Consider the following 24553-nt stretch of genomic DNA (forward strand, 5'->3'; position numbering starts at 1 on the left):
TGGGGATATATGTATACGTATAGCTGATTCACTTTGTTATACAGCAGACACTAAGACACCATTGTAAAGCGATTATACTCCAATAAAGATATTTTTTTTAAAAAAAAGGATTCATTGAAGGATTCACGGCCAGCTTCATGGGGGTGTGGTCAGTGCCAACAGCCGTCCCCACCCAGGGTTGGCGGGGACCTCAGGGTGGCTCTCGGCCACCATGGTTCCAGGTACTGGGCACATTCCAGCACGGAGGCTGCAATACCCACAGGGCGTCCGGTCCACTGGGGGCTGGGGCACAGAACTGTAATAAGGGGGATATGGCTTCCCTGTTCCTGCCTGGGGCTCCCCATCTTCATTTAGCACCAGGTCTGGCAAATTATGTAGCTGGTCCCGCTTAAAGGTTTCCATTTTGAGCAGCCAGATTTTTAATTAGTGTCATTTACCCACACGGGGAAGAGTAGGGTGGGGTAACGAGTGCAATTTGGGACTTGTTGAATCCCGAGATGCCTGTGAGACGTCTAATTGAAAAGACCAAGCGGGCAATTGTGTCGTCTACCTGCGGCTCAGGAAAAGGATGAAGTTATAGATATAAAGCTGGAATTCATCAGCCTGTAGATAGTGTTTAAAACCATGGGAATGACGGTGCAGCTGTTGTGAAAAACAGTAGGATTGGTCCTCAAACAATTAAGCATAGGATTACCATAGAATCCAGCAATTCCACTTCTGGGTATGTACCCAAAAGAAGTGAAAGCAGGGACCCGAACAGCTATTTGTATACCCATGTTCATAGCAGCATTATTCACAGTAGCTGAAACGTGGAAACAGCTCATATGTCCATTTACAGACGAATGAATAAACAGAACGTGGTGTAGACATACAAGTGATATTATTCAGCCTTAAAAAGGAGAGAAATTCTGACACAGGCTACAACATGGATGAATCTTGAGGTCATGATTCTAAGTAAAAGAAACCAGTCACGGAAGGACAATACTGTGTGATTCCAATTATATGAGGAAGCTAGAATAGTCAAATTCATAGAAGGAATGGTGATTACCAGGGGCTGGGAGCAGAGGGGGGTGGGGAGTTACTGCTTAAAGGGTGTAGAGTTTCAGTTCTGCAAGAGGAAGGAGCTCTGGAGGTGGGCGGTGGTGACGGCAGGCACAATGCGAATGCCCTGAGGGCCACTGCACTGTGCGCTTAGAAATGATTAAAATAGTACATTTTATGTTATGTACATTTTACCACAATAAAAAAGAACTTATTATTATTTATTGAATGCTTTCTCTATGCCCAGCACTGATCTAAGTGCTTTCCTTGTTTAAAACTCATATAACCCTTCACAACAGTCTTTAAGGTAGGTCTGACATTATCTCCCCCATTTTACAAACACGGAAACTAGTGACCAGAGATGTTAAGGAACAAACCTAAGCTCACACAGCTTCTAACTGGCTGGGGTAGGATTTAGACTCAAGCGGTCTGGTTCCAGAGCCTAAGCTTTTTTTTTTTTTTTTTTTTAACATACTGTACTACCTGCCAACAGAAATTATGTCATATGCTATGAGAATACACGTTTCACAATAAAACACTAATTTTTAAAATTAAAGGCTGAATTTACAGCCCACAAGCAGCTAGGTCCTGGCCTTTCACCGTATTCCAACATCACTTCCCAGCACGGAGCCTGGCACTGCAGAAGTGAAATCATCCAAGGATGATCACTGTAGCATCTCTGAGGAAACTGTTTTATGACCAGAGACATCCCCAGGAAATACATACCAGAGGACCTCCTGCTGCAAGTGAAAAGGCCAGGATCACCCATGGCCCCTTTCCTGGTCCTTAGGAGGATACAGCGTGGACTCAGCCAGCCCAGGAGGCCAGGTCAGGGCCCCAATCCCAGGACAGGTAGGCTTGGGGAGGAGAAGTGCAGCTCCTTGGCGTCGGAGCGAGGCAGTTACTGGGCTATATTTAAGTTGCTTCATTATGTTATCAATTAAACCTCTCAAGCAGAAGCAGTGCCAAAGCCGTGGAAACTCCAGGCCCGCAGCTGGGGAAAACGCGGTGGCTGGACCACGGTATACAGAAGTTCTTATTTATGAAGCAAAGTTAGAGCTGGCTGGCAGAGCAAAGGTGCAAACCACTCGTGGGTTTCCCTTTAGAGATCAGAACTCCCTCACTCAGAAACACATCCCAGACCGTCAGGAACCCAGGGGCCAGTGTCGGCGCTGGGTAGGCCTGGGTCACTGAAGTGGACGGAAAGCAGGAAGGGCCAGACAACAAGGATGCAAAGTGTCCTTTTGGCTCAAGTCCTGGGCGGTTGGAAGTGGGTGAGCGACCTTAGATTGACCTCGAGGCAGAAGCCCCAGATCCGAATGCATCCTTTAGATGCGGGGAGGCCCAGGCCCCAGAGCAGTGAGCAGGCAGCCCCCTTCCTAAACCTCCCTTCCAGGTGAAACTTAAGTTGACCCATCGCCATTGCCTTTGAAGTATTCCTGACCTCTCAGCGCCCTCCTTTTAAAATTTACTTGTTTTTATTTATTTATTTTTGGCTGCGTTGGGTCTATGTTTTTCTCCTAAATTTTGTTTTAATACTTCAGTTCTCTGATCCTTCCTCAAAGCAAGGCAAATATCAAAAAAACAACCCAACATGTTGGCATCATTCCCAGGAAACGGCAACCCAGTAAGCAAAGGAACCCAGCCTCCCTGGGTCACTGGACTCACAACCAGAATTCCACCAAGCGGAAATAACAGGTGGTAACACTTAGTGCATTCCTTGTTTTTTGTTTTCCTTTTTCCTACCTATCAGTACCTTATGTTGCTGAGAACACAGTTCATATTGAAATCAGTCTTGCTTTTTTCTGTTACACTTGATCAGACTCCTTTCCTAACATCGTTAAAAATTATTCATTGATGTGTTGGACGGCTGCATAATACTACATGGTGCTTCATGACGTCATTTACCTATTTCCAACTGTTGGAAGCAACATTTAGGTTGTTTCCAGTCTTTCTCAGTTACAAATAATGATGACAAACATCTTTGGTTTATATGCTAGCCTGTGTTTCTGAGCATTTCTTTAGGCTAGATTCCTATTAGTGAAATTACTCTGTCTAATGTACATACACTTATTTTGAAGGCTTTGGGAACATAGGAAAAGAGCTGTCTTTTCAGATTCTGTGACTTCGTGGGTCAGGCCCTCCCCTGATGCTAATCCAGCATTTGGTCCTATGTTCTTACCAAGGTATCTTTGCCCTCTGCCACCTTTCCACCCAAGCACAATTATTACTTCCCATAATTACAGGCTGCTGTGATAGGTACGAGGAATAAAAAGCACCGCAGCTGCTGGTGGGGAAAAAAAGGTGAGGAGGGGCGTAGAAATGCTTGCATTCACAAAGCACTTTTCCTCCAAAGAGCTCAAAGGTTTTCCGAGACATGGTCTCATTAATCTTCATAGGTCTGTAATTTTTCCTTCTGATACAGATCCAAACATAAACCTTATTTGTTGGCTGGCATTTATGCACTCACTGTGCTCCAGTTTTCTTGATGTTCCTTAAAGTAACTTTTATATTTGGGACTTCTGTTCATGCAGATGACAAAAAAGCCCCAACCGGGTCTGTTCATCGCTCACCCTTAAGACCCACAGGAGGAAAAGGGGAAGGACAATTGGTCTCATCTGAAGAATGAACAGAGAAGTTCAGTAGCCCAGAGAAGTTAAGTAACCCGGCACAGGGTGAAAGGGGGATTCAGGGCAGAAGCCCTAAATGACAGCTGCACACGAGGCAGGTTGCTTTCTTACATCTTTTTGCACAAGTACATGCATAATTTCTGACTTTGTAGACATTTTGAAATGAATCGTGGTAGACGGAATATTGGCTCCCCCAAAGAGGTCCACCTCCTAGCCTCAGACCCTATGAATACATTACCTTACGTGGCAAAAGGGACAGACTTTGCAGATGTGATTAAATTAAGGATCTTGAGATAGTGAGATTACCTTGGATTATTCGGTGTAATGACAAGGATCCTTATAAGAGGGAGGCAAAACTTTTGTGCATCAAAGGACGCTATCAAGAGAGTGAAACGGCAAATGTGAGAATGGGAGAAAATATCTGCACGCTGTATGTCTGATAAGGGATTAATGTCCAGAATACATAAAGAACTCCTACAACTCAATGACAAAAAGACAAACAACCCAACTAAAAAGGGGCAGAAGATTTAAATAGACATTTCTCCTAAGAAGATTTACAATTGGCCAAAGAGCACATGAAAGGATAATCAACATCATTAGCCATTAAAGAAACCAAAACTACAATAAGAAACCACCTCACATGCATGAGGATAACTATAATCATAAAGACAGACAATAACAAGTGTTGGTGAAGATGTGGAGAAATTGGGACCCACGCACATTGATGGTGCGAATGGAAAACGGTGCGGTTACTCTGGAGAACAGTTTGGCAGCTCCTCAAAAATCTAAACATAGCACTTTCATGTAATCCCACAATTCTGCTCTTAGATATACAACTGAAAGAAGTGAAAACAGGAACTTAAACATACTCCAATGTTCATTGCAGCATTATGCACAATATGGAAAAAACGGAAATAAGCCAAGTGTCCATCAACTGATGAACGGATAAACAAAATGTGGTGTATGCATTCAATGCAATATTATTCAGCCACAAAAGGAATGAAGTTCTAAAATATCCTACAACGTGGATGAATATCGAAAACATTACGTTAAGTGAGAAGAACAAACACAAAAGGATAAACGCTGCATGACTCCATTTACATGAAATATGTAGAACAGACAACTGTAGAAACAGCAAATAGACTGGAGCCAGGAGGAGGGAATGGGGAGTTATTGCTTAACAGGTAAAGGGTTTCTGCTTGGGCGAGGAAGGTTTTGGAAAGAGTGGGGCTGTTGTACTACATTGTGGTTGTAATTAATGCCACTGAATTGTACACTTAAAAAAAGGGTTAATGCCATATTTTGTGTTATATGTATTTTACAACAATAAAAATAAAGAGGGAGGCAAGAGGGTCAAGGTCAGAAAAAAGAGATGCAAGGACGTAAGCAGAGATTGGAGTGACGTGCTTTGAAGACAAAGGAGTAGGGCCGAGAGCCAAGGAATGACGGCAGCCTCCAGAAAAAGGTAAGAAAACAGATTCTCTCTGGAGCTTCCAATATCTGGATTTCAGCCTTCTAAAACTCTTATGGGACTTCTGACCTCCAGAATCGTAAAATAATAAATTGTGTTGCTTTAAGCCACTAGGTTTGTGGTAATTTGTTACAGCAGCAATAGGAAACTAATCACGGATGTAAAACCTTATTATATTATTATAGTTCACTCACATGATACACGAATTCACTGTTTAGTTGATCGACGTGACTTTTAAAGTTCCACACCAAAGCATCCTACAGTTTGGGTACAAGAGCTGATGAACTGGCCTGAAGGGCCCACTGAGTTTAACCAACGTGTGATAGATCAGACTGGGATTCTTCGAGTGACCCGGGCTGTCAGACAGTGGTCCCCTTTCATGAAAAGATAAGCTGTGGAATGGATCCAATTAACGACATCCCAAAGAAAAATATTTCTACAAAAACAACCCTGAAAATTCGTGCAGATGTGAATTGTGTGATTTATGAAAATTAGAGCTGTTGTGACACAAGCGGGACTGAATTTAGAGACCACATTCTGTGTTCACTGCCACCACGTCTTCTTGCCCCTTCTTTACACTCCTGTAGCACCCGGCCTGGCCTCTTATCACACTGTTCCCTTGGGGGCTGGGACCAGGTCTTATTAAGCTTGGGGCCAGAGAGCACAGAATTTACATTTTCATCCTTATCTCTAATTATGGAATGAAAAGCTTTCTTTTTGATAAACCACTAGGAGGGGAGATAAAGTCCTGGAGAGTATCCGAAAAGATCAGGAAAAACCATCGTGTCCCAAGGACATCTACATCCTAGTAAGAGACACCTAGAGATATAATAGGATCAACCTCACAGCACCTACAGAACTGTCATACCCAGCCCTGCATCTCTCCACGCTCTCTCCTAACACCAGCATCTTGATTCCTAGGCATATCCTGGTGGTTTTTCTCTAAAAAACACCAGCCTACAGTTGGTTCAATCCCTAAGATTCTCTGCTGAATTCCCAAGCTGTTTCTTATCCATTTATCACCCTTACATGACTTTGCTCCATGAACTTGATAATGGCTAATCAAGTCTCAGACAGGTGCAGCCGGCTCCATCACCTGAGCTCCGAGCCAGGGGCTGCGGATGTCCTTCACGTGGTGGCACTGGGTGGGTACAAAGGCTCTGCTGGCGGGGGTGTCACAGCCAGAGATATGGACTCAACCATCGTCCCCAGGGACCTGTGGCCCACGGTGGAGGTAGTGGGTTTCTGCCAGGCGCAGCAGTGCCCTTTGTAACTGCAGTGACGGACACAGAACCAAGGAGGAGGGGCAACCGGGTGGGACGGCAGATGCTCAGGGCTGCATTTAGCGCTCTGCCAACTCACTTCTTCCCAAGAGTGACCCTATCAGTGTTTGGTTTCTTGCACTTTGCTTACAGGCTGAGGTAAATAAAGAAATGCTGGTAAATCCACCTGCCCTTTCTTTCTTCCTGTTCTCCCCAGGAAAATCACAAGTCATACACAGTGGATCAGTAAACAACAAAGACCTTTGTCGAGAAAGAGCAAGGGAGAAAGTGAACAGAAGTCTGATAATCTGTCACTGCCACTTAACAGAACATTTCTCCAAATGGCGTTTATTTTTTTCTAATTACAGAAGGAATGCATGTTTATTGTAAACAATTTGGAAAATAGAGAAAAACACGAAGAAAAAAGGCAAATTATCTGTAATCTTACCATCTTGAGATACCACTGTCCCTGCTCTAACACCCTCTCTACTCTTACTCTGCCTTAATTTGGTTCAGAGTCTTGTTATATTATTATTACTATGACTGTTGTCGTGGTTGTTGCTTGTTGCCTGACTACCTCAGTAGAACATGAAGCCCAGGAAGGCAGGGAATCTGCATCCCTGTGCCCCAAGGACAGTGCTCAATAAATATGTGTTAAATGAGAAACAGTCGAAAAGACACGCGCACCCCAATGTTGACAGCAGCTCTATTTACGATAGCCAGGACATGGAAGCAACCTAAGGGTCCACCGACAGATGAATGGATAAAGAAGGTGTGGTACATGGGACTTCCCTCGTGGTCCAATGGTAAAGAATCTGCCTTCTAATGCAGGGGACGTGGGTTCGACCCCTGGTCAGGGAACTAAGATCCCACACGCCACGGGGCAGCTAAGCCCGTGCGCCACAACTACTGAGCCCACCTCGACTAGAGAAGAGAAAACCCACATGCCACAACCAGAGAGAGGCCCGCAGGCCACAACGAGAGAAGCCCGAGTGCCGCAACGAAGAGCCCATGCGCCACAACGAAAAAATCCCTCATGCCTCAAGGAAGATCCTGTGTGCCTGCAACTAAGACCCAACACAGCCAAAATTAATTAAGTAATTGATTTTTAAAAAGAACCATGTTTATTAAAAGAAAAGAAGATGTGGTACATATATACAATGGAATATTACTCAGCCATAAAAAAGAACGAAAAAATGCCACTTGCAACAACATGCATGGACCTAGAGATTGTCATATAAAGTGAACTAAGTCAGACAGAGAAAGACAAATACCATATGATATCACTTATATGTAGAATCTAAAAATGAACTTATTTATAAAACAGAAAAGAAAAAAAAACAGAAAAAAAATAAAACAAAATAGAAGTGGACTCACAGCTGTAGAAAACAAACATATGGTTACTGGGGGGAAAGGGGGAGAGATAAATTGGGAGATTGGGATTGACATATACACACTATGATATATAAAATAGATAACTAATAAGGACCTACTGTATAGCACAGGGAACTCTACTCAATACTCTGCAATGGCCTATATGGGAAAAGAATCTAAAAAAGAGTGGATACATGTATATGTATAACAGATTCACTTTGCTGTACACCTGAAAGTAACACAACATTGTGAATCAACTATACTCCAATAAAATTAATTTTAAAAAAACAACAACAAAAAAAAGAAAAACAAATCAGCTTTTAATCTTTTTTTCTAAAACACCTATATACATAAATTATGTTTATAAAGCATTATTTCTGTTAATTTTAAAAACCATTCTATTACCAAGAGCCCCAAAGAGAATATCTGAAATACTCATGGTCTGAAAAGTAGAGCCCGGATGGACTCACCTACACATTTATTCCTCTCAGGGGGAGTTTCAGAGCAGCAGCTCTGGGGAACGGGCCTTGGAGAACGGATGACGTCACTGTGCCAGCCAGGGCTGACGGCCTTTGAAAGGTGCACTCAGCTTATGTGCTTTCCCCTTAGCTTCGTGCAGCTGCTGGTGTGCGCACGGATACACTTGAACAGGTGATCGGGTGGCCCAGGAGGTAAGGTTGAGCAGGCTGGACGCAATGGAAGGTCAAGGGCGTGAGGGCACCAAGGAGCAAGTGCAAAATTAAGGCATCTGAACAGGTGATTACTGGACTCTCCAGCTCCCTCCTTTCCTCATCCTCAGATCTGCTTTGCCTTAAAACATTTGAGAGCATCTGAAGTGACCTACGTCAACACGCCTTCGCTTTACGTCAACGTCTTCCTGACTCTCCACCTATTCTTCTCTTCTCAGGAGCAAAACTCCTCCTTCATTCCCCTGGTTCCTCCTTCCTTGTACTTGTGACCGTAATGACGTCCCCTCCCAGCACTGCTAGGATTCTGCTCCATGGTTATCTCCTCTCTCTACTCTTACCTTCAGTTTTTCCAGATACATTCATTCCTTCCTCTCTTTTTATGACTGTTCTCGAACTACCCAGTCCCCCAAATAACCCTCCTTCCCACTCATGCTACCCATCTCGTCTCTTCCCTCATCTTCATATCGATCTGATTGAAAGAGAAGTTTACACCTGTTGTAAATATCTCCCCCCCACTCACTCTTTCCTTAACTTCCTGTAATCTGGTTTCTACCTTGATTCCAGGACCGTCAGTGACCTTCCACCTGCTCTGTCTGAAAGCCTTCACTCACCTCATCCTCTCTGTAGCATCTTACACTGTCGACTATCATTGTCACCTGTACAACGACTGGCAAGCGTGGTCTCCTTCAAATTCCATGCTCACCTCTCTATGCACCCTCCTGATACAGCCTACACACTGATGACAAAGTAATCTTTCTGAGGCATAATCTTTCTAAGGTGTTGTCTAAGATTAATTTCTTTCTATGGCTAAACCAGTAAATTAGAAAAAGTACTAAATATACCGGGCCAGGACTTGAGCAAGTCATTTAATAAGCCTCTCATCCTTGGACAGAAGGTTGAGTGATGTGGACTAACATATAACCCAGAAGCATTTGAGCAGAAGACCTGACATTGATGCAAACAAAGCAGGTCCAGAGTGAAAGCTCAATGATGCGGCTCTACCCACCGTCAACTGTGGTGCAGTGGGCGTGGCCACTTCCGCTGCCAAGAGTGGTGAAATCTGAAGACAGTAAGTGCTAAGCAATGTCCTGCAAAGTGACTGCAATGGTTGCCTCACCTCTCCTGCTCCTTCTAAGTTTACCTCTAGTGTAGCAATGGCCGAGGTGAGGCATTGTGGAGCCATAATCCTGATTTATCGTGTCCTTAGACCCGAACCAACACCGGGATACCAGTCTGTAATACCCAAGGTCTCCAGCACCCAGGCCTCTTCGCCAGCTCTCATTCTCCTAACTCAGTCCTTTCCTGTCCAGGATCTCATCCTCTGTCTGCTCAAGAGCATCCTCTCAAAACCCTCCTGTCCTTCTCCCAAGGCGCATCCACTAGACACAGGCTTCCTTAGGACCAGATTAATGTTTACTTATCATTATAATATCATTAGCATGAGGAAGCGCGCTCTCTTCCATTTGTCCACCTGCATCTTGGCTGTCTCACTGTCTTCGAGGCCAAAATGTCATCATGGCAGCCACCTCCTCGTTCTCCTAGCTGTTTCTGCACTATTTCTGCAGGCTGGTAACAGACCTTAACTTCATTCACTTAATGCATTCTGTTTCCACTAACCAAGCCCCAAACTCCCCTTCTCCAAAGCAATACATTTCTCCTACTCACTACTCTCCAACAAGATCACTAAGGACTTTTAGTCCAGGTAAAACTGGTCTCTTTTGGCAAAGGGTATCCATTCGAATGTAAATGAGCGAGGAAGAGGAAATCTATGACTGATCTAAAAATTATCAAAGTCAGACCTGCATCCATCATTAGAGGGAATACACCTGGGGACGGCAGTTTTTTTGTTTTTTAAAGGAAGCCGTTTGTTTTTTTTAAGTCTTTATTGAATTTGTTACAATATTGCTTCTGTTTTATGTTTTGGTTTTTTGGCCCTGAGGCATGTGGGATCTTAGCTCCATGACCAGGGATTGAACCCGCACCCCCTGCATTGGAAGGTGAAGTCTTAACCAATGGACTGCCAGGGAAGTCCTGGGACAGCAGTTTTAACCCCTCTTAATCATGTGGAATTTATGCTCAAATGGACTTATGAACAGCTTGTTTGTAAGTAGAGGCACGTTGGTATGGTTCAATGGATTAATAACTTGTTGAACAACTTTACCAAAAGATATGGGTTGGTAGACCCATGTTAATCTTTTTTTCTTTTTTAAAAAACTTATAATTTTTAAAAAATTGAGGTATAGTTGATTTACAATATGATGTCAGTTTTGGGTGTACAACACAGAGATTCAAAAATGTTATAGCTTGGGGCTTCCCTGGTGGCGCACTGGTTGAGAGTCCGCCTGCCGATGCGGGGGACACGGGTTCGTGCCCCGGTCCGGGAGGGTCCCACATGCCGCGGAGCGGCTGGGCCCGTGAGCCGTGGCCACTGGGCCTGCGCGTCCGGAGCCTGTGCTCCGCAACGGGAGAGGCCACAACAGTGAGAGGCCCGCGTACCGCAAAAAAAAAAAAAAAAAAAAAGTAAAAATGTTATAGCTTACACTCCATTTACAGTTCTTATAAAATATTGGCTATATTCCTTGTGCTGTACAATATATCCTTGTGGCTTTTTTATTCTATACATAGTAGCTTGTACCTCTTAATCCCCTACACCTATCGTGACCCCCTCCATCCCTTTCCCCACTGATAACCACTAGTCTGCATAGTCTGTAACCACTATATCTGTGAATGTTTCTTTTTTGTTATATTCACTAGTTTATTTTTTAGATTCCACATATAAGTAATAACATACAGTAGTTGTCTTTCTCTGACATTTCACTATGCATAATATTTTCTATGACCATCCACATTGCAGCAAATAGCAGAATTTCATTCTTTTTACGGCTGAGTAGTATTCCATTGTGTGTGTGTGTGTGTGTGTGTGTGTGTGTGTGTGTGTGAGTACCACATATTCTTTCTCCATTCATCTGTTGATAGACACTTAGGTTGCTTCCATATCTTGGCAATTGCAATCCATGTCAATTTAAAATGAGGTCTCTATTGCTTCATCAGTCTTCATTTCTGCCCTGTTCATGCCTTTCCAACTTGTGAAGGGATAAGAAAATCAGTGCTGAAGAATAATTTTAAGTAAGAATAAGGGTTCTCATACTAATATAAAATGAACATGTGCCCATTAATTAACTCATTAACTAACCATGAAGGCAGTAAAACATTACAACTGGCTCCAAGGGGAATCCAAAGAACGGACAAGTATAGAAGCAATCAGAAATGCTGAAATAAATTTGCTAATCGATGCCAGACTGGCAGCCTCTTTCACGGGGTGAAAATCAATTGCATGTCCACCAGACAAAATTCATTTTTCTCTTTCTGGAAAAGAATTCTTTGCATTACCACTGTGTGTTTTCTACAATTTATATTTGCAAAACAGTTCAGTCAAAAACAATGAAAGACACAGACCCCCGTAAAACCAGACAACCCAGAAGAATCTGCTAGATGATACCCAGCAATCCACTGAATGGAAACTCAGTAATCTTTTTGCCCGTTTCAAGGCCTTTCACAATTTTTCCTGACAATAAGAGGAGACAATCATAAAGCAATCTGAGGTCTTTTGCAGGGACCAAGTATGAGTAGAGAATAGAAAAGGTTCTAGCTTAGCAGTAGTGCCTTCGGGAATGCCTTAGGAGTTGAAATCAGTATTATGTTCATCAGTTCAGTGTGATGAGTGCCAGTATTATATTGAGTGTGACTCCCAAAAAAATCTTAAATTTTTTTTCCACTTCAGGCATCTTCTGTAGAATGAGAGAAGGGAAGGGTCTGCTCTGGTCAGCTGTGATCAGACAACTGGGTTCCCTGTACCACATTTATTTATTTGTTTGTTTCTTTGGCTGTGTTGGTTGCTGTGCGCGGGCTTTCTCTGGTTGAGGCCAGCGGAGGCTACTGTTTGTTGCGGTGCGCGGGCTTCTCATTGCTGTGGCTTCTCTTGTTGCGGAGCACGGGCTCTAGGCGCGCGGGCTTCAGTAGTTGTGGCTTGCAGGCTCCAGAGCGCAGGCTCAATAGTTGTGGCACATGGGCTCAGGAGTTGTGGCTCGCGGGCTTAGTTGCTCTGCGGCATGTGGGATCTTCCCGGACCAGGGCTTGAACCCATGTCCCCTGCATTGGCAGGCAGATTCTTAACCACAGAGCCACCAGGGAAGTCCTATGTATCACATTTTATAAGAACTGGAGACAGTCAGGCAGGTAAAGGGATGTGGAGTGGTGGAGGAAACCAAGAAAATTCGGTCTAGAGAAGAAAAAGCTCAAATAGGAATGGGCTAGCTGTCTTCAAAGTCTTACAGGACAAATGTGGAAGAAGGCTTAAGGAAAACCTTCCTAAATTATAACCCAGTGTACGGTGATGTTGGCGACAGCAGTGAAGATTTATTGAGCTTTACTCTCTGGCAAATCCTGAGCTAAGCACTTTACAGGTGTCATCTCATTAAACCTCACAACAAGGGGAATCTAGTGGCCAAGCCTAGACCTGACAGTCAGAGATGTCAAGCTTTGGATGGAACCAAAGGCCTTGAAGTCCCTTTGAGCTCAGAGATCACGCGGTTCTGTGTACCTCTGCTGCTCAAAGACCTCCAGTGGATCCCTACTGGCTACTATGTCAGGTACACATTTCTCAGCCTGCCAATAAAGGCTCTTCACGGGACAGCCCAAATCACTCTCTCTGGGTTTGTCACCTGAATACTTACACCCAAACAAGTACCAAATCCACCGTGCAAGGTTCTCAACCAACCCTTCTTCAACTTGACAACCTCTCCACATTCTATCCATGCTTTTCCATCGCCCATGTTACCTCTTCCTCAAAGTCATTCTAGTACCTTCTCTCCCTCCTCTTCCACCCTCCTCCTCTCTCTCCAGTAGCATTTTGCACTCCTGCCACATGCTGGCCGCTGTCATAGTTAATAAGTCCTTGTTTAATCTCTTCTACCAGCTTACAAACTCCTTGAGGGGAGGGCTGTTGGCCGGATGTGTTGAGTGGCCAGAGAAGGAAGGTGGGGCTTAGATGGGGAAGAAGAAGCTTGAGGAAACTTCCAAGGCAACAGGAAGAATCCCAGGTCCTTCACCAGGGGAGCAATTTCTGGAATGCCTTCGTCACTTGTGCTCCCCTGAGCTATTCTCTTTTTCTCACCTCTTAACAGAAGGGACGATGGAGCACTCCATTTTTCTGGAGGCAGCCTGGCTTACCTGCAGAGGACGGCATTCCCTGTGAGATGACAGGGCAGTTGGGGCTTCCTCCCTTCGGGACCCAGACCCCGACAGCAAGTCAACAAGGGTTTGATAAATGACTTATTTATTTATTGTAGTTGGCGTCAAGACTGGACAAGTACATTTGGGTCCAGATTATAGAAGGCCTTGAACATCAAGACAAGGGGAGCGCCTATGGATCCTTGACCCGGAAAGTGACTTCCTTACATGATTTTCTCTAATTGTCTTGTATGTATTGATATTTTTTTTCAAAAGTGTTTCGCAAATATGAATTATCAGGTCCAACAGGACAGTAGGAGGAGCCAGTACGAATAACCAGCAGGGATGGTCCACAGGGGCTAAGGGCCCTTCCAAGACACATATAAGTACAAATTCCACGTGAATATTTTTACCTGGGCTGTTCCCTCCAAATATTTTTAACAGGGCCCAAACCCACTGTAGAGCACCTGTAAATTGTTTGTATAACATTAAAAGATATATTTATTCTCACTTATTTGATGAAGGCATTGAAACAATATAAATCCAACTTTGTGTCCTTGTATGTATTTTTAAAGATTTTTTTTGATGTGGACCATTTTTAAAGCCTTTATTGAATTTGTTACAATATTGCTTCTTTTTTTTAAAAAATAAATTTTATTTATTTATTTATTTTTGGCTGTGTTGGGTCTTCGTTGCTGTGCGTGGGCTTTCCCTAGTTGCGGTGAGCGGGGGCTACTCTTCGTTGCGGTGTGCGGGCTTCTCATTGCGGTGTCTTCTCTTGTGGCAGAGCTCGGGTTCTAGGCATGTGGGCTTCAGTAGTTATGGCACGTGGGCTCAGTAGTTGCGGTTCATGGCCTCCAGAGCACAGGCTCAGTAGTTGTGGCGCACGGGCCTAGTTGCTCCGCAGCATGTGGGATCTTCCCGGACCAGGGCTTGAACCCTTGTCCCCTGCATTGGCAGGCGGATTCTTAACCACTGCGCCACCAGGGAGGACCTTGCTTCTGTTTTATGTTTTGGTTTTTTGGCCGCGAGGCATGTGGGATCTTAGCCCCCCAACCAGGGATCCAACCCGTACCCCCTGCACTGGAAGGTGAAGTCTCAACCACTGGACTGCCAGGGAAGTCCTGTTCTTGTATGTATTTTTAAAAAAAATATGCTCATACAATCTTTTTTTGACCTCTCATTCACCCACGTCTTGCTCTAGTTGCTCGAAAACGTTATCGCAGACATTTGATAGTTTTGTGTTTCCTCTGCTTTTTGTCATCTCCCACCTAGACCTAGAATATGCTTCGCCCCTCCTCCACAGACACAGAAATGTCCTTCGCCAATTACCCTCTCCTCCAAATCCGTAAAAGCCTCTTGACATATCTGCTTTTCTCTTGAGGATTTTCCCTCTTTCCTCCCTTAGCTGTTCCACTGCTCTGTTTCAATGAACTGTGATTTACTTGGGTCTGGGGCTCTCTGGCTCCTATTACAGAGGTCTGACTCTTTTCCTGTGGGAGGCTGCAGAGAAAGTGAACAGCCCAGTTAGCCATCAGGAATTTCTCGCTGATCAGTGGGTTGCCTGCACTTTGTACGTCTTTTTTCCAGAACTACGGAGCAGCCACCTCCCCACCCAGGAGCTGGGTGGTCTCCTAGGACTCTGGCCATCCTGCCCAGTGGAAATAATATGAGGGTGGTGTTCTGAGCTGCCACTTCATTGTCAGCCTTCAAAACAACCCTCTCACGTGGGTTACTATCTCGATACACTGATAGAGATGCGATGTGGAGAAACTGAATAATATCCCCAAAGTTCCAGAGCTAGTGAGTGAACAGCCAGGATTCAGATCCAACCTTCCTGACCCAACATGTATACCCTCCCCGCAAACTTCATGTTCTGCACTGGGTTTAGAAGACTTACATTTTCTTTAACATGCTGCCCTAACACAAATTTCAAAAAGTAAAAACAAATCGCTCCATTAAAAAATTCACATCTCCCATTTGCAGCAACATGGATGGACCTAGAGATGATCATACTAAGGGAAGTAAGCCAGACAGAGAAAGACAAATATAATATGATATTGCTTATATGTGGAATTCAAAAAAATGATACAAATGAACTTATATACAAAACAGAAATAGACCCACAGACATAGAAAGCAAACTTACGGTTACCAAAGGGGAAAGGGCGGGGAGGGAGAAATTAGGAGTTTGGGATCAACATATACACACTAGTATCTATAAAATAGATAACCAACAAGTGTATATAGCAGAAGTGTGTATAGCACAGGGAACTGTACTCAGTATTTTGTAATAACCGATAAGGGAAAAGAATCTGAAAAAGAGCATACATATATTATTGAATATGTATATAACTGAATCACTTTGCTGTACACCTGAAACTAACCTGACATTGTAAATCAATTATACCTCAACAAAAAAGTAAAATAAAATAAATTCACACCTGACCACTCTCACACAATAATACTAACCCTCTTGTAAATGTATTTGCTTCGTCCCCTGTACAAACATTCGTCATCAAAACTGCCCTTTGGGCTTCCCTGGTGGCGCAGTGGTTGAGAGTCCGCCTGCCGATGCAGGGGACACGGGTTCGTGCCCCGGTCCGGGAAGATCCCACGTGCCGCGGAGCGGCTGGGCCCGTGAGCCATGGCCGCTGAGCCTGCGCGTCCGGAGCCTGCGCTCTGCCACGGGAGAGGCCACAACAGTGAGAGGCCCGCGTACAGAAAAAAAAAAAAATTGCCAAGATTTTAATGAACCCATTCACATTCATTTCCTGCCTCTTAACAGCTTCACCATCCTGGCCTCCTGTCTTTGGACCCTGGATAAGCCCACAGCACGCTCACACATTGGAAAGCACAGCCCCTTCCCTTAGACCACTGTCAAGTTTACAGCATCCTCAAATTTTGCTCAGTTGAAGGCGGATACATTTATGTCCTTCCCTGTTCTGTTCCCTGCGGTGACCTTCCATCTAGAACATAAATTCTTTGTTTTCTTTTTAAAAATTTTCTCAAAGGGGTGCCAAGAAGTACGAAAAAATCATTTCAATTACTCAAACAAATTAGTAGACAATTTAAAAGGTGTAAGGGACTTCCCTGGTGGTGCAGTGGTTAAGAATCCACCTGCCAATGCAGGGGGCACGGGTTTGAGCCCTGGTCCGGGAAGATCCCACATGCCGCGGAGTAACTAAGCCTGTGTGCCACAACTACTGAGCGTGAGCTCTAGAGCCCGCAAACCACAACTACTGAGCCCGCGTGCCACAACTACTGAGGCTGCGTGCTGCAACTACTGAAGCCCGTGAGCCTAGAGCCCGTGCTCCGCAACAAGAGAAGCCACCGCAGTGAGAAACCTGCGCACCGCTATGCAGAGTAGCCCCTGCTCGCCGCAACTAGAGAAAGCCCGCGCACAGCAATGAAGACCCAACACAGCCAAAAATAAATAAATTAAATAAATAAAATTTAAAAAATAAATAAAAATAAAAGGTGTAAAAGGGTATACGTCCTTGTCCCCGTCCCTTGGTTTCCTACACACAGGCTACCACTCTCACCAGTTGGTTGCCATTTCAAACAGAAAGATCTGTGCTAATAGTTTCCTGCTCCCTGTGGCTTTAAGCTGCTTCAAAGAAAATTCACCCATTCAGTTCAGCCTACTTGAATCACTACTTCACCTTCAGTCTCGACTTAAACGGCACCTCCTCCTGGAAGCCTCCTGTCCCTCCCAAGCCTGCGACACTCAGCACTTACCCCATCGTCCATCAAGCTTACCAAGCAGGATGGAAATTGCCTGTTTCTTATCTCGGGGCAGGACCAGCACAGCACCTGGCACACAGATGTATTCTGGAAATATTTGCTTAATTAATGTAGTATCTGAATACCAGTGTATATTCCAAACTATGCATGAAGTCCAGGGAATGCAAAGGCAAATAAACCAAGGTATCTACCTTGGCATCTTCGTATAGTTTACCAAGAAAAAAAACAAAAGCAGCAAGAGAAAGATCCACTTTCATGAATCTTACTTTCAACCTAGGTTCATTTAGTAGCAGTATTTCTCATTTGCAACACCTGTTCTTCCTCTTACTGTTACTAAGTGTTCTGCAGTCACCCTTTATTGCCAAAATGAATCCTAGGAACCCCAGAAGTTTGTGTGAGCCAAAGCGTCAAAGGCTGAATATTTCACCTGGCCTTGCTTGCCATTTTTCCTTTCTCCAAAGTGGCATCTGATTGACTCTCCAGCGCCAGCTATTGAGAATACTGGCAGGCAATTAGCTGGGGAGAGGGAACCACTTATTTTTATGACTTCAATCGGAAAGTTACATACAGTTTACAAACATACAGTCACCCCCCCGGTATCAGCGGGAGGCAGGTTCCAGGACCTCCGCAGATACCAAAATCCGAGGATGCTCTACTCCCTGATGTAAAATAATAGCACAGTATTTGCATATAACCTACCATACAATCCTTTGTATACTTTAAACCATCCCTGGATTACTTATAATACTTAATACAACGTAAATTTTATGTAAATAGTTGCCAGTGCCCGGCAAATTCAAGTTTTGCTTTTCAGAACTTTCACTTTTTTTCCGAGTATTTTCAATCCACGATTGGTTGAATCCGCGAATGCGGAACCCGTGGGTACAGAGGGCCCACTGCAGTCTCGAAATATACTCAGAGGCAGTATGTGTTGCTGTTCTGGAGAGTCAGAGCAGATAAATGGTATTAAGCCTCAGCGGATCTGGCCAGGTCTTCTGCCAGCCTCCAGACCCAGCTCAGGCTGGCAACAGCTCTGAGCTTCTGCTGTGTGACAGCACAGCGTCTCTGAGTCATCATCGTGGGGTTTGTGACACGTTAACTAGGCTAACAAATGCAAATGTCCAGGACAATGTCTGACTTGTCCTGAAGGTTCAGTATTGCTAAGAGAGGAGAAGCAATTCCTGCATGATGATGACATCTTTGATACTTATCATTTTTAAATTATTTTAAATTTAAAGCTATCTTACTACAAAATCCTACTTAAGTGAAATGGAGCATATGCTCTGTGCATCAGCCTTGGGCAAATCACCTTATCTCAACAGTATTTTTCTCCTGTCAGAAATGATGAGTTTGGGCTAAAAAGATTAGACTCTCAAGAGGCAAAACAACCAAACGCGATGGGTGAAACTTAATTGGATTCTTCTTTAAAAAAACAAAAAAACAAGAGCTTAATTATTCTTGGCATTGCTGATATTTAAACATGACTGCCTATTAGAGATTATGGAATTACTATTTGTTTTCTTAGGTGTGAATTTAAAAAAAATTTTTGGTGTGATAGAGTTTTCATGGGCAGGTAGGAGTATGTTCTTACTAACAGGAAATGCATACTATAGTATGATGTCTGCAAATGTTTAGGAAAAAGAATATTCAAGTTTGTGTACAGAAAGAGACTGAAAGGAAGAAATAGAGAAACTATACCATTTTCACAAAATGATCTTTGAATTCCCTTTTTGCAGTCATTTCAAATTTCCAAGAGTGCATCAAAACCCTATGACCAAATATATTGAAAATCATTTTTTTAAACCAACAGTCTAGCCAAACAAGAACACATTCTTTATGCTCTAACTTTGGTCTTTAAAAATCTAAATATTCTGTCCCATCTGCATCATTTTTTGTTTTTGTTTTTGTTTTGCGGTACGCGGGCCTCTCACCGTTGTGGCCTCTCCCGTCGCGGAGCACAGGCTCCGGACGCGCAGGCTCAGCGGCCACGGCTCACGGGCCCAGCCGCTCCGCGGCATGTGGGATCCCCCCGGACCGGGGCACGAACCCGCGTCCCCTGCATCGGCAGGCGGACCCCCAACCACTGCGCCACCAGGGAAGCCCCCATCTGCATCATTTTAACAAAGTTTCTAAACTTCTGAGTACACTAAAAATTATAACTTTTCAAGGTATCCTCCTACACTGGTGGGAATGTAAATTGGTGCAGCCACTATGGAGAACATTATGGAGGTTCCTCAAAAAACTAAAAATAGAGCTACCAGGGACTTCCCTGGTGGTCCAGTGGTTAAGACTCTGTGCTCCCGATGCAGGGGGCCTGGGTTCGATCCCTGGTAAGGGAACTAGATCCCACACGAGTGCTGCAACGAAGAGCCCGAATGCTGCAACTAAAAGAGCCCACATGCCGCAATGAAGATCCTGCATGCCGCAACTAAGACCCGGCACAGCCAAATAAATAAAAAATAGAGCTACCATGTGATCCAGCAATCTCACTCCTGGGCATATATCGGAGAAAACCATAATTTGAAAAGATACATGCACCCCAATGTTCATAGCAGCACTATTCACAATAGCCAGGACATGGAAACAACCTAAATGTCCATCTACAGATGAATGGATAAAGAAGATGTGGTACATATACACAATGGAATACTACTCAGTCATGAAAAAGAATGAAATAATGCCATTTGCTTGGATGGACTTAAAGATTATCATACTAAGTGAAGTAAGTCAGAAACAGAAAGGGAAAAGGCTATGAAAAAGAATATACATGTATAACTGAATCGCTTTGCTGTACAGCAGAAATTAACACAACATTGTAAATCAACTATACTTGAATAAAATAAATTTTAAAAAATTATAACTTTTGAAAATTCTGTTCATTAGTTTTATCTATCCTAATTTTTACCAACATTTTGACTCCCTTCCCTTCCCTCAATGATCCTTCATGCTTCCAGCTTTCATCAGGACCTGTCTTGCCTTTCCCCTTTGGATTTTATTCTTGTATGTCTTCATTTTTTCTCTCATCTCCATCATTTACAGAGATGTCTTTCTTCCTTGCTGTCAATATTTTCCTGTAGATTTGTCTCCTGTTCTGGGCAGTATTTTAGTTCTCTAATTTATCCTGCCTTCACCGCACTCCTTATTACCTCTACATCTGTTTCATTATCTTCTATCATCCTCCATTCCCTGGAAAGGGGGAACCCTGGACATCCCCACTCATGCCCCACCCCTCTGTCTTCCTTTGTTACAAGCAACCCTCTGAGTGCTTTTTCAAATCTGGCGTGGTTTTATTTAAAATAGGAAAACTTGGGCTTCCCTGGTGGCGCAGTGGTTAAGAATCCACCTGCCATTGCATGGGACATGGGTTCGAGCCCTGGTCCGGGAAGATCCCACATGCCGCGGAGCAACTAAGCCCGTGTGCCACAACTACTGAGCCTGAGCTCTAGAGCCCGTGAGCCACAACTACTGAGCCCGAGTGCCACAACTACTGAGCCCACAAGCCACAACTACTGAGCCCGAGTGCCACAACTACTGAGCCCACGAGCCACAACTACTGAGCCCGAGTGCCACAACTACTGAGCCCACGCACCTAGAGCCCGTGCTCTTCAACAAGAGAAGCCACTACAATGAGAAGCCCACACACCGCAACGAAGAGTAGGCCCTGCTTGCTGCAACTAGAGAAAGCCCGCGTGCAGCAACAAAGACACAATGCAGCCAAAAATAAATAAATTAATTAATTAATCAAAACAATAAAATAGAAAAACTTAAACTTTTTTAAAAGATTGAAGTGCCAAGGCAGTAGGAATTTTCTCTCCAAGAATGTAAAAACGGAGCCAGGCCAGAATCAGTCCTCTACCATCACATCTAGTCCCGTCTTTCGGGGGGAGTTTACTTGGTCGATTAGGTGCTCTGCGAGAAGAAAGCCGGCCCACCTGCATCAGTGCACTTAGACTCCCATCCACACAAGGTGGAGTTCATCCAAGTGACTGCCCCTCTCCCCTCCCCCACCCGCTCTGTCCCCATCCCCCAGCCACTCCCAGAGCTTCCTGTCATTTCACCTTTTCTCTGGTTCACAGAACCCTTGAATGATAATCCTCTTTTATTTTCCTGAACTTCTGAACTCTTCTTGCTTGTGTCTTTTACCTCCGGTCTTTGGCAGTCAGCCTCGGATTCCTTTATCTGCCCTCGGCCTGGCTGATTCTTTTTGCCCACGGAGAATAAGAAGGACCGGTTTCCACCGTCGTTTCTCGCTTTTGACCACAATGCCAGGCCATGCTGCATTTTTTGTTTCCCCTGTTCTCTCCTTCGTTTTAGTCGACCTAACTTTGCCTTTCGTGTCTGGACTCGGAACGCAGTGATCTTTTTTCCTTTTTCTCTGCTCTCTGGTCTCCATCGTGGGAGCTACCTCGGTGTGCCCCCCCTACCCACCTCTTTTATTCTGATTCTGGGCAAACTGAATCGTCCATCAATCCCACATGTGCCACCTCGTCATGGAAGGAGTTCCCTGCAGTCTGCACACCTGAGCTGGTCAGTTTCAGGAGTCCTGTGTTCAAGGGCTCCTTCAACCTGTATTTACAGGTTTACTGCCCGGGTTCTTCATAATCATATAACCTTGCTCTGCTCTCAAAGGTGAAAGGATTATTCCATCATCTCCCTGCCACGTGCAACATTCCTCTGTCCACTCCCCAATCTGGCCCAGTATTTCACTTGGTATTTCATTGCTGTGTATTTCATTTCATTGTCCTGGCATATTTCATGGTCGTGGCTTATTAGCCATCTCAAACTAGCATCTTTTGTAACCACGTTATTTCTCGTTTTAGACGTAAAAGCATTTGTTTCTTGTCCTGCTTGGGGCTGTGCCTCTGGAAAATTAAATCACAGGCTCCCATATCAATCCCCAAATACTTTTAAAGATGTGTCATGTATTGTTTTCCTTTGAAGGCTTAGTACCACTTATTCTAGTGAACTAAATTTCACCAATGTGTCTCCTGGGATTACAGTCAAAGACTTTGTACTCTAAATTCTCTAAACAAAATTCCTGCCTTGGAATGTTTTTCAGATGACAAAACGCCCTTTCTGAATGACTGGGTGATCTTTTCCTCTCAAATCAGCCAACAACTTGTGTTAAGTCCTTCCTCCTCATGGAAAACAAGAAACTCAGTATCACTTCGTACCTCTGACTCTTCTCGGTAAGCAGTTTTTCGTCTCTTCTCCCAAGTCTCACCTTAACATCTGGCTGCTTCTATCGCTTTTCTATTCTGGGTCTGTGACTAAAACTCATCAGAAGAAAGCTGTTCTCTGCGAATTGCCGTTAGCATGCCATCAGCCAGTCGGTCAACAGGTATTTACCAAGCAATTCTGGTGGACAGTCATCACAGAAATAGCCTTGGCAAAATCCCACGATGCCAAGGCATTGAATCAAATTGCGAGGAGTCCCCCTCACCTCTAATGGCAAAACGGCAGCACTCCTCTGGCTCATCTGCACATCTTGCAGGACACACGGTGTCAGGCAGGAAAAACCTTTCCTCTACCCTCTTAAGCTCCGTCACCGGGGGCCTGCAAATTACACTAACAAAAGACAAGATAATTGGAGAAAAGGCATACAATTTTTACTAATATTTTACATGCATGGGAATTTATAGAAAAGAACTAAAACTCGGGACTTTCCTGGTGGTCCAGTGGGTAAGACTCTGCAGTCCCAATGAAGGCAGGGGCCCGGGTTCGATCCCTGGTCAGGGAACTAGATGCTGCCTGCTTGCTGCAGCTAAGAAGTCTGCATGCCACAACTAAGACCAAGCGAAGCTAAAATAAATAAATATTAAAAAGAAAAGAACTAAAACTCAAAGAGGTGATTAGACTCGGGGGCTCATATATCATTTTAACAAAGGAAAGGGGGTTTGGGCTGCGAGGCACAATAAATTGTGGGGAAGTGACTAGGATGTACACGGAAGAGCTAATGGAAGATAAGGGTTATTTCAGTAAAGTCTGTTTATGCAGACTCATCTCGGTGCCGATTCTCTTTCCCTGGCGATATGAGCCGCTCTCGTCCTCCTGGTACAGGAGAGGGACTCTTGCTACCAAGGGAAGTTTATGCCCAGCTGTAGGTGGACAAGGGGAGGCCAGAGAATTCTTCCTGAGTGTTGTTGATTCTCAGTTGCCTTCAGCTCAAAATAATCCTTACGCCAAAGTGGCATGTTTGGCGGGGGGGGGGGGGGGGGGCTCCTGGTACCCTTCCGTCCTCCTGGTACAGGAGAGGGACTCTTGCTACCAAGGGAAGTTTATGCCCAGCTGTAGGTGGACAAGGGGAGGCCAGAGAATTCTTCCTGAGTGTTGTTGATTCTCAGTTGCCTTCAGCTCAAAATAATCCTTACGCCAAAGTGGCATGTTTGGCGGGGGGGGGGGGGGGGGGGTCCTGATACCCTTCAGTGGTTCCTCCAATAAGTGCAACCATGCTGACATTTTCTACTAGCACCTTAGAGAGCAGTGCTTTCTGCCTAGCATTCCCATTTTTCAGTTGAATACACTGCAGCTTTGAGAGATGAATGCTTTTCCTTCTCTGATCCAGTCTCCAAATGACTCGATTCAGTTACCTTGTGCAGTTCTGTAATCTCACTGTTCTTCCCTCTCCAGCTCATTCATGTAGCCGCCACTGAAACTGTTGGAAAAAAAAAAAGTATATTCTGCTCCTTAACCTTCATAGTGGGGACCCCTTGGTTTCTTCTCCCTGATTTCTCCCACTATCGCTGAGCAGGAGAACGAAAGACACTGAAGCAAGGAGACACCGAAAGGACGCTCAACGTTTGCAGCCCCAGTTAGAACCCACATCCTGTGCCCCAGATCTCTGCGCCCTGTGGTTCATCCACAAGCTTGCTCTTGTGACCATCTCCTGCTTTAGCCGCGAGGGTTCCACGGAATTCAAACCCTGTCCTCACTGCCTCCAGGGGGTGCTCCTGAGCTCATGGTCCCCCTGATTCTTCGCAATTAAGAGTCTCCCGGGCTTCCCTGGTGGCGCAGTGGTTGCGCGTCCGCCTGCCGATGCAGGGGACACGGGTTCGTGCCCCGGTCCGGGAAGATCCCACATGCCGCGGAGCGGCTGGGCCCGTGAGCCATG

At 44.6% G+C, this 24553-nt stretch overlaps 1 long non-coding RNA gene across 2 annotated transcripts in view; it reads right to left on the reverse strand.

Moving 5' to 3' along the window:
* Positions 1 to 24098, reverse strand: part of LOC114487108 (uncharacterized) — a 47185-nt gene extending 23087 nt beyond the window's left edge. Inside the window, exons 1-2 of one of the 2 annotated variants that reach the window (XR_003681818.1) lie at positions 24033 to 24098; positions 22886 to 23010 (exon numbers count right to left, since the gene is read on the reverse strand). This is a non-coding gene — a long non-coding RNA (uncharacterized lncRNA). The remainder of the gene's footprint in view (positions 1 to 22885; positions 23011 to 24032) is intronic. The other variant, XR_003681819.1, reaches the window with a different exon arrangement.
* Positions 24099 to 24553: the final 455 nt, after the last annotated feature.

This window comes from Physeter macrocephalus, chromosome 11 (assembly GCF_002837175.3).
Source record: "Physeter macrocephalus isolate SW-GA chromosome 11, ASM283717v5, whole genome shotgun sequence".
NCBI lineage: Eukaryota > Metazoa > Chordata > Mammalia > Artiodactyla > Physeteridae > Physeter > Physeter macrocephalus.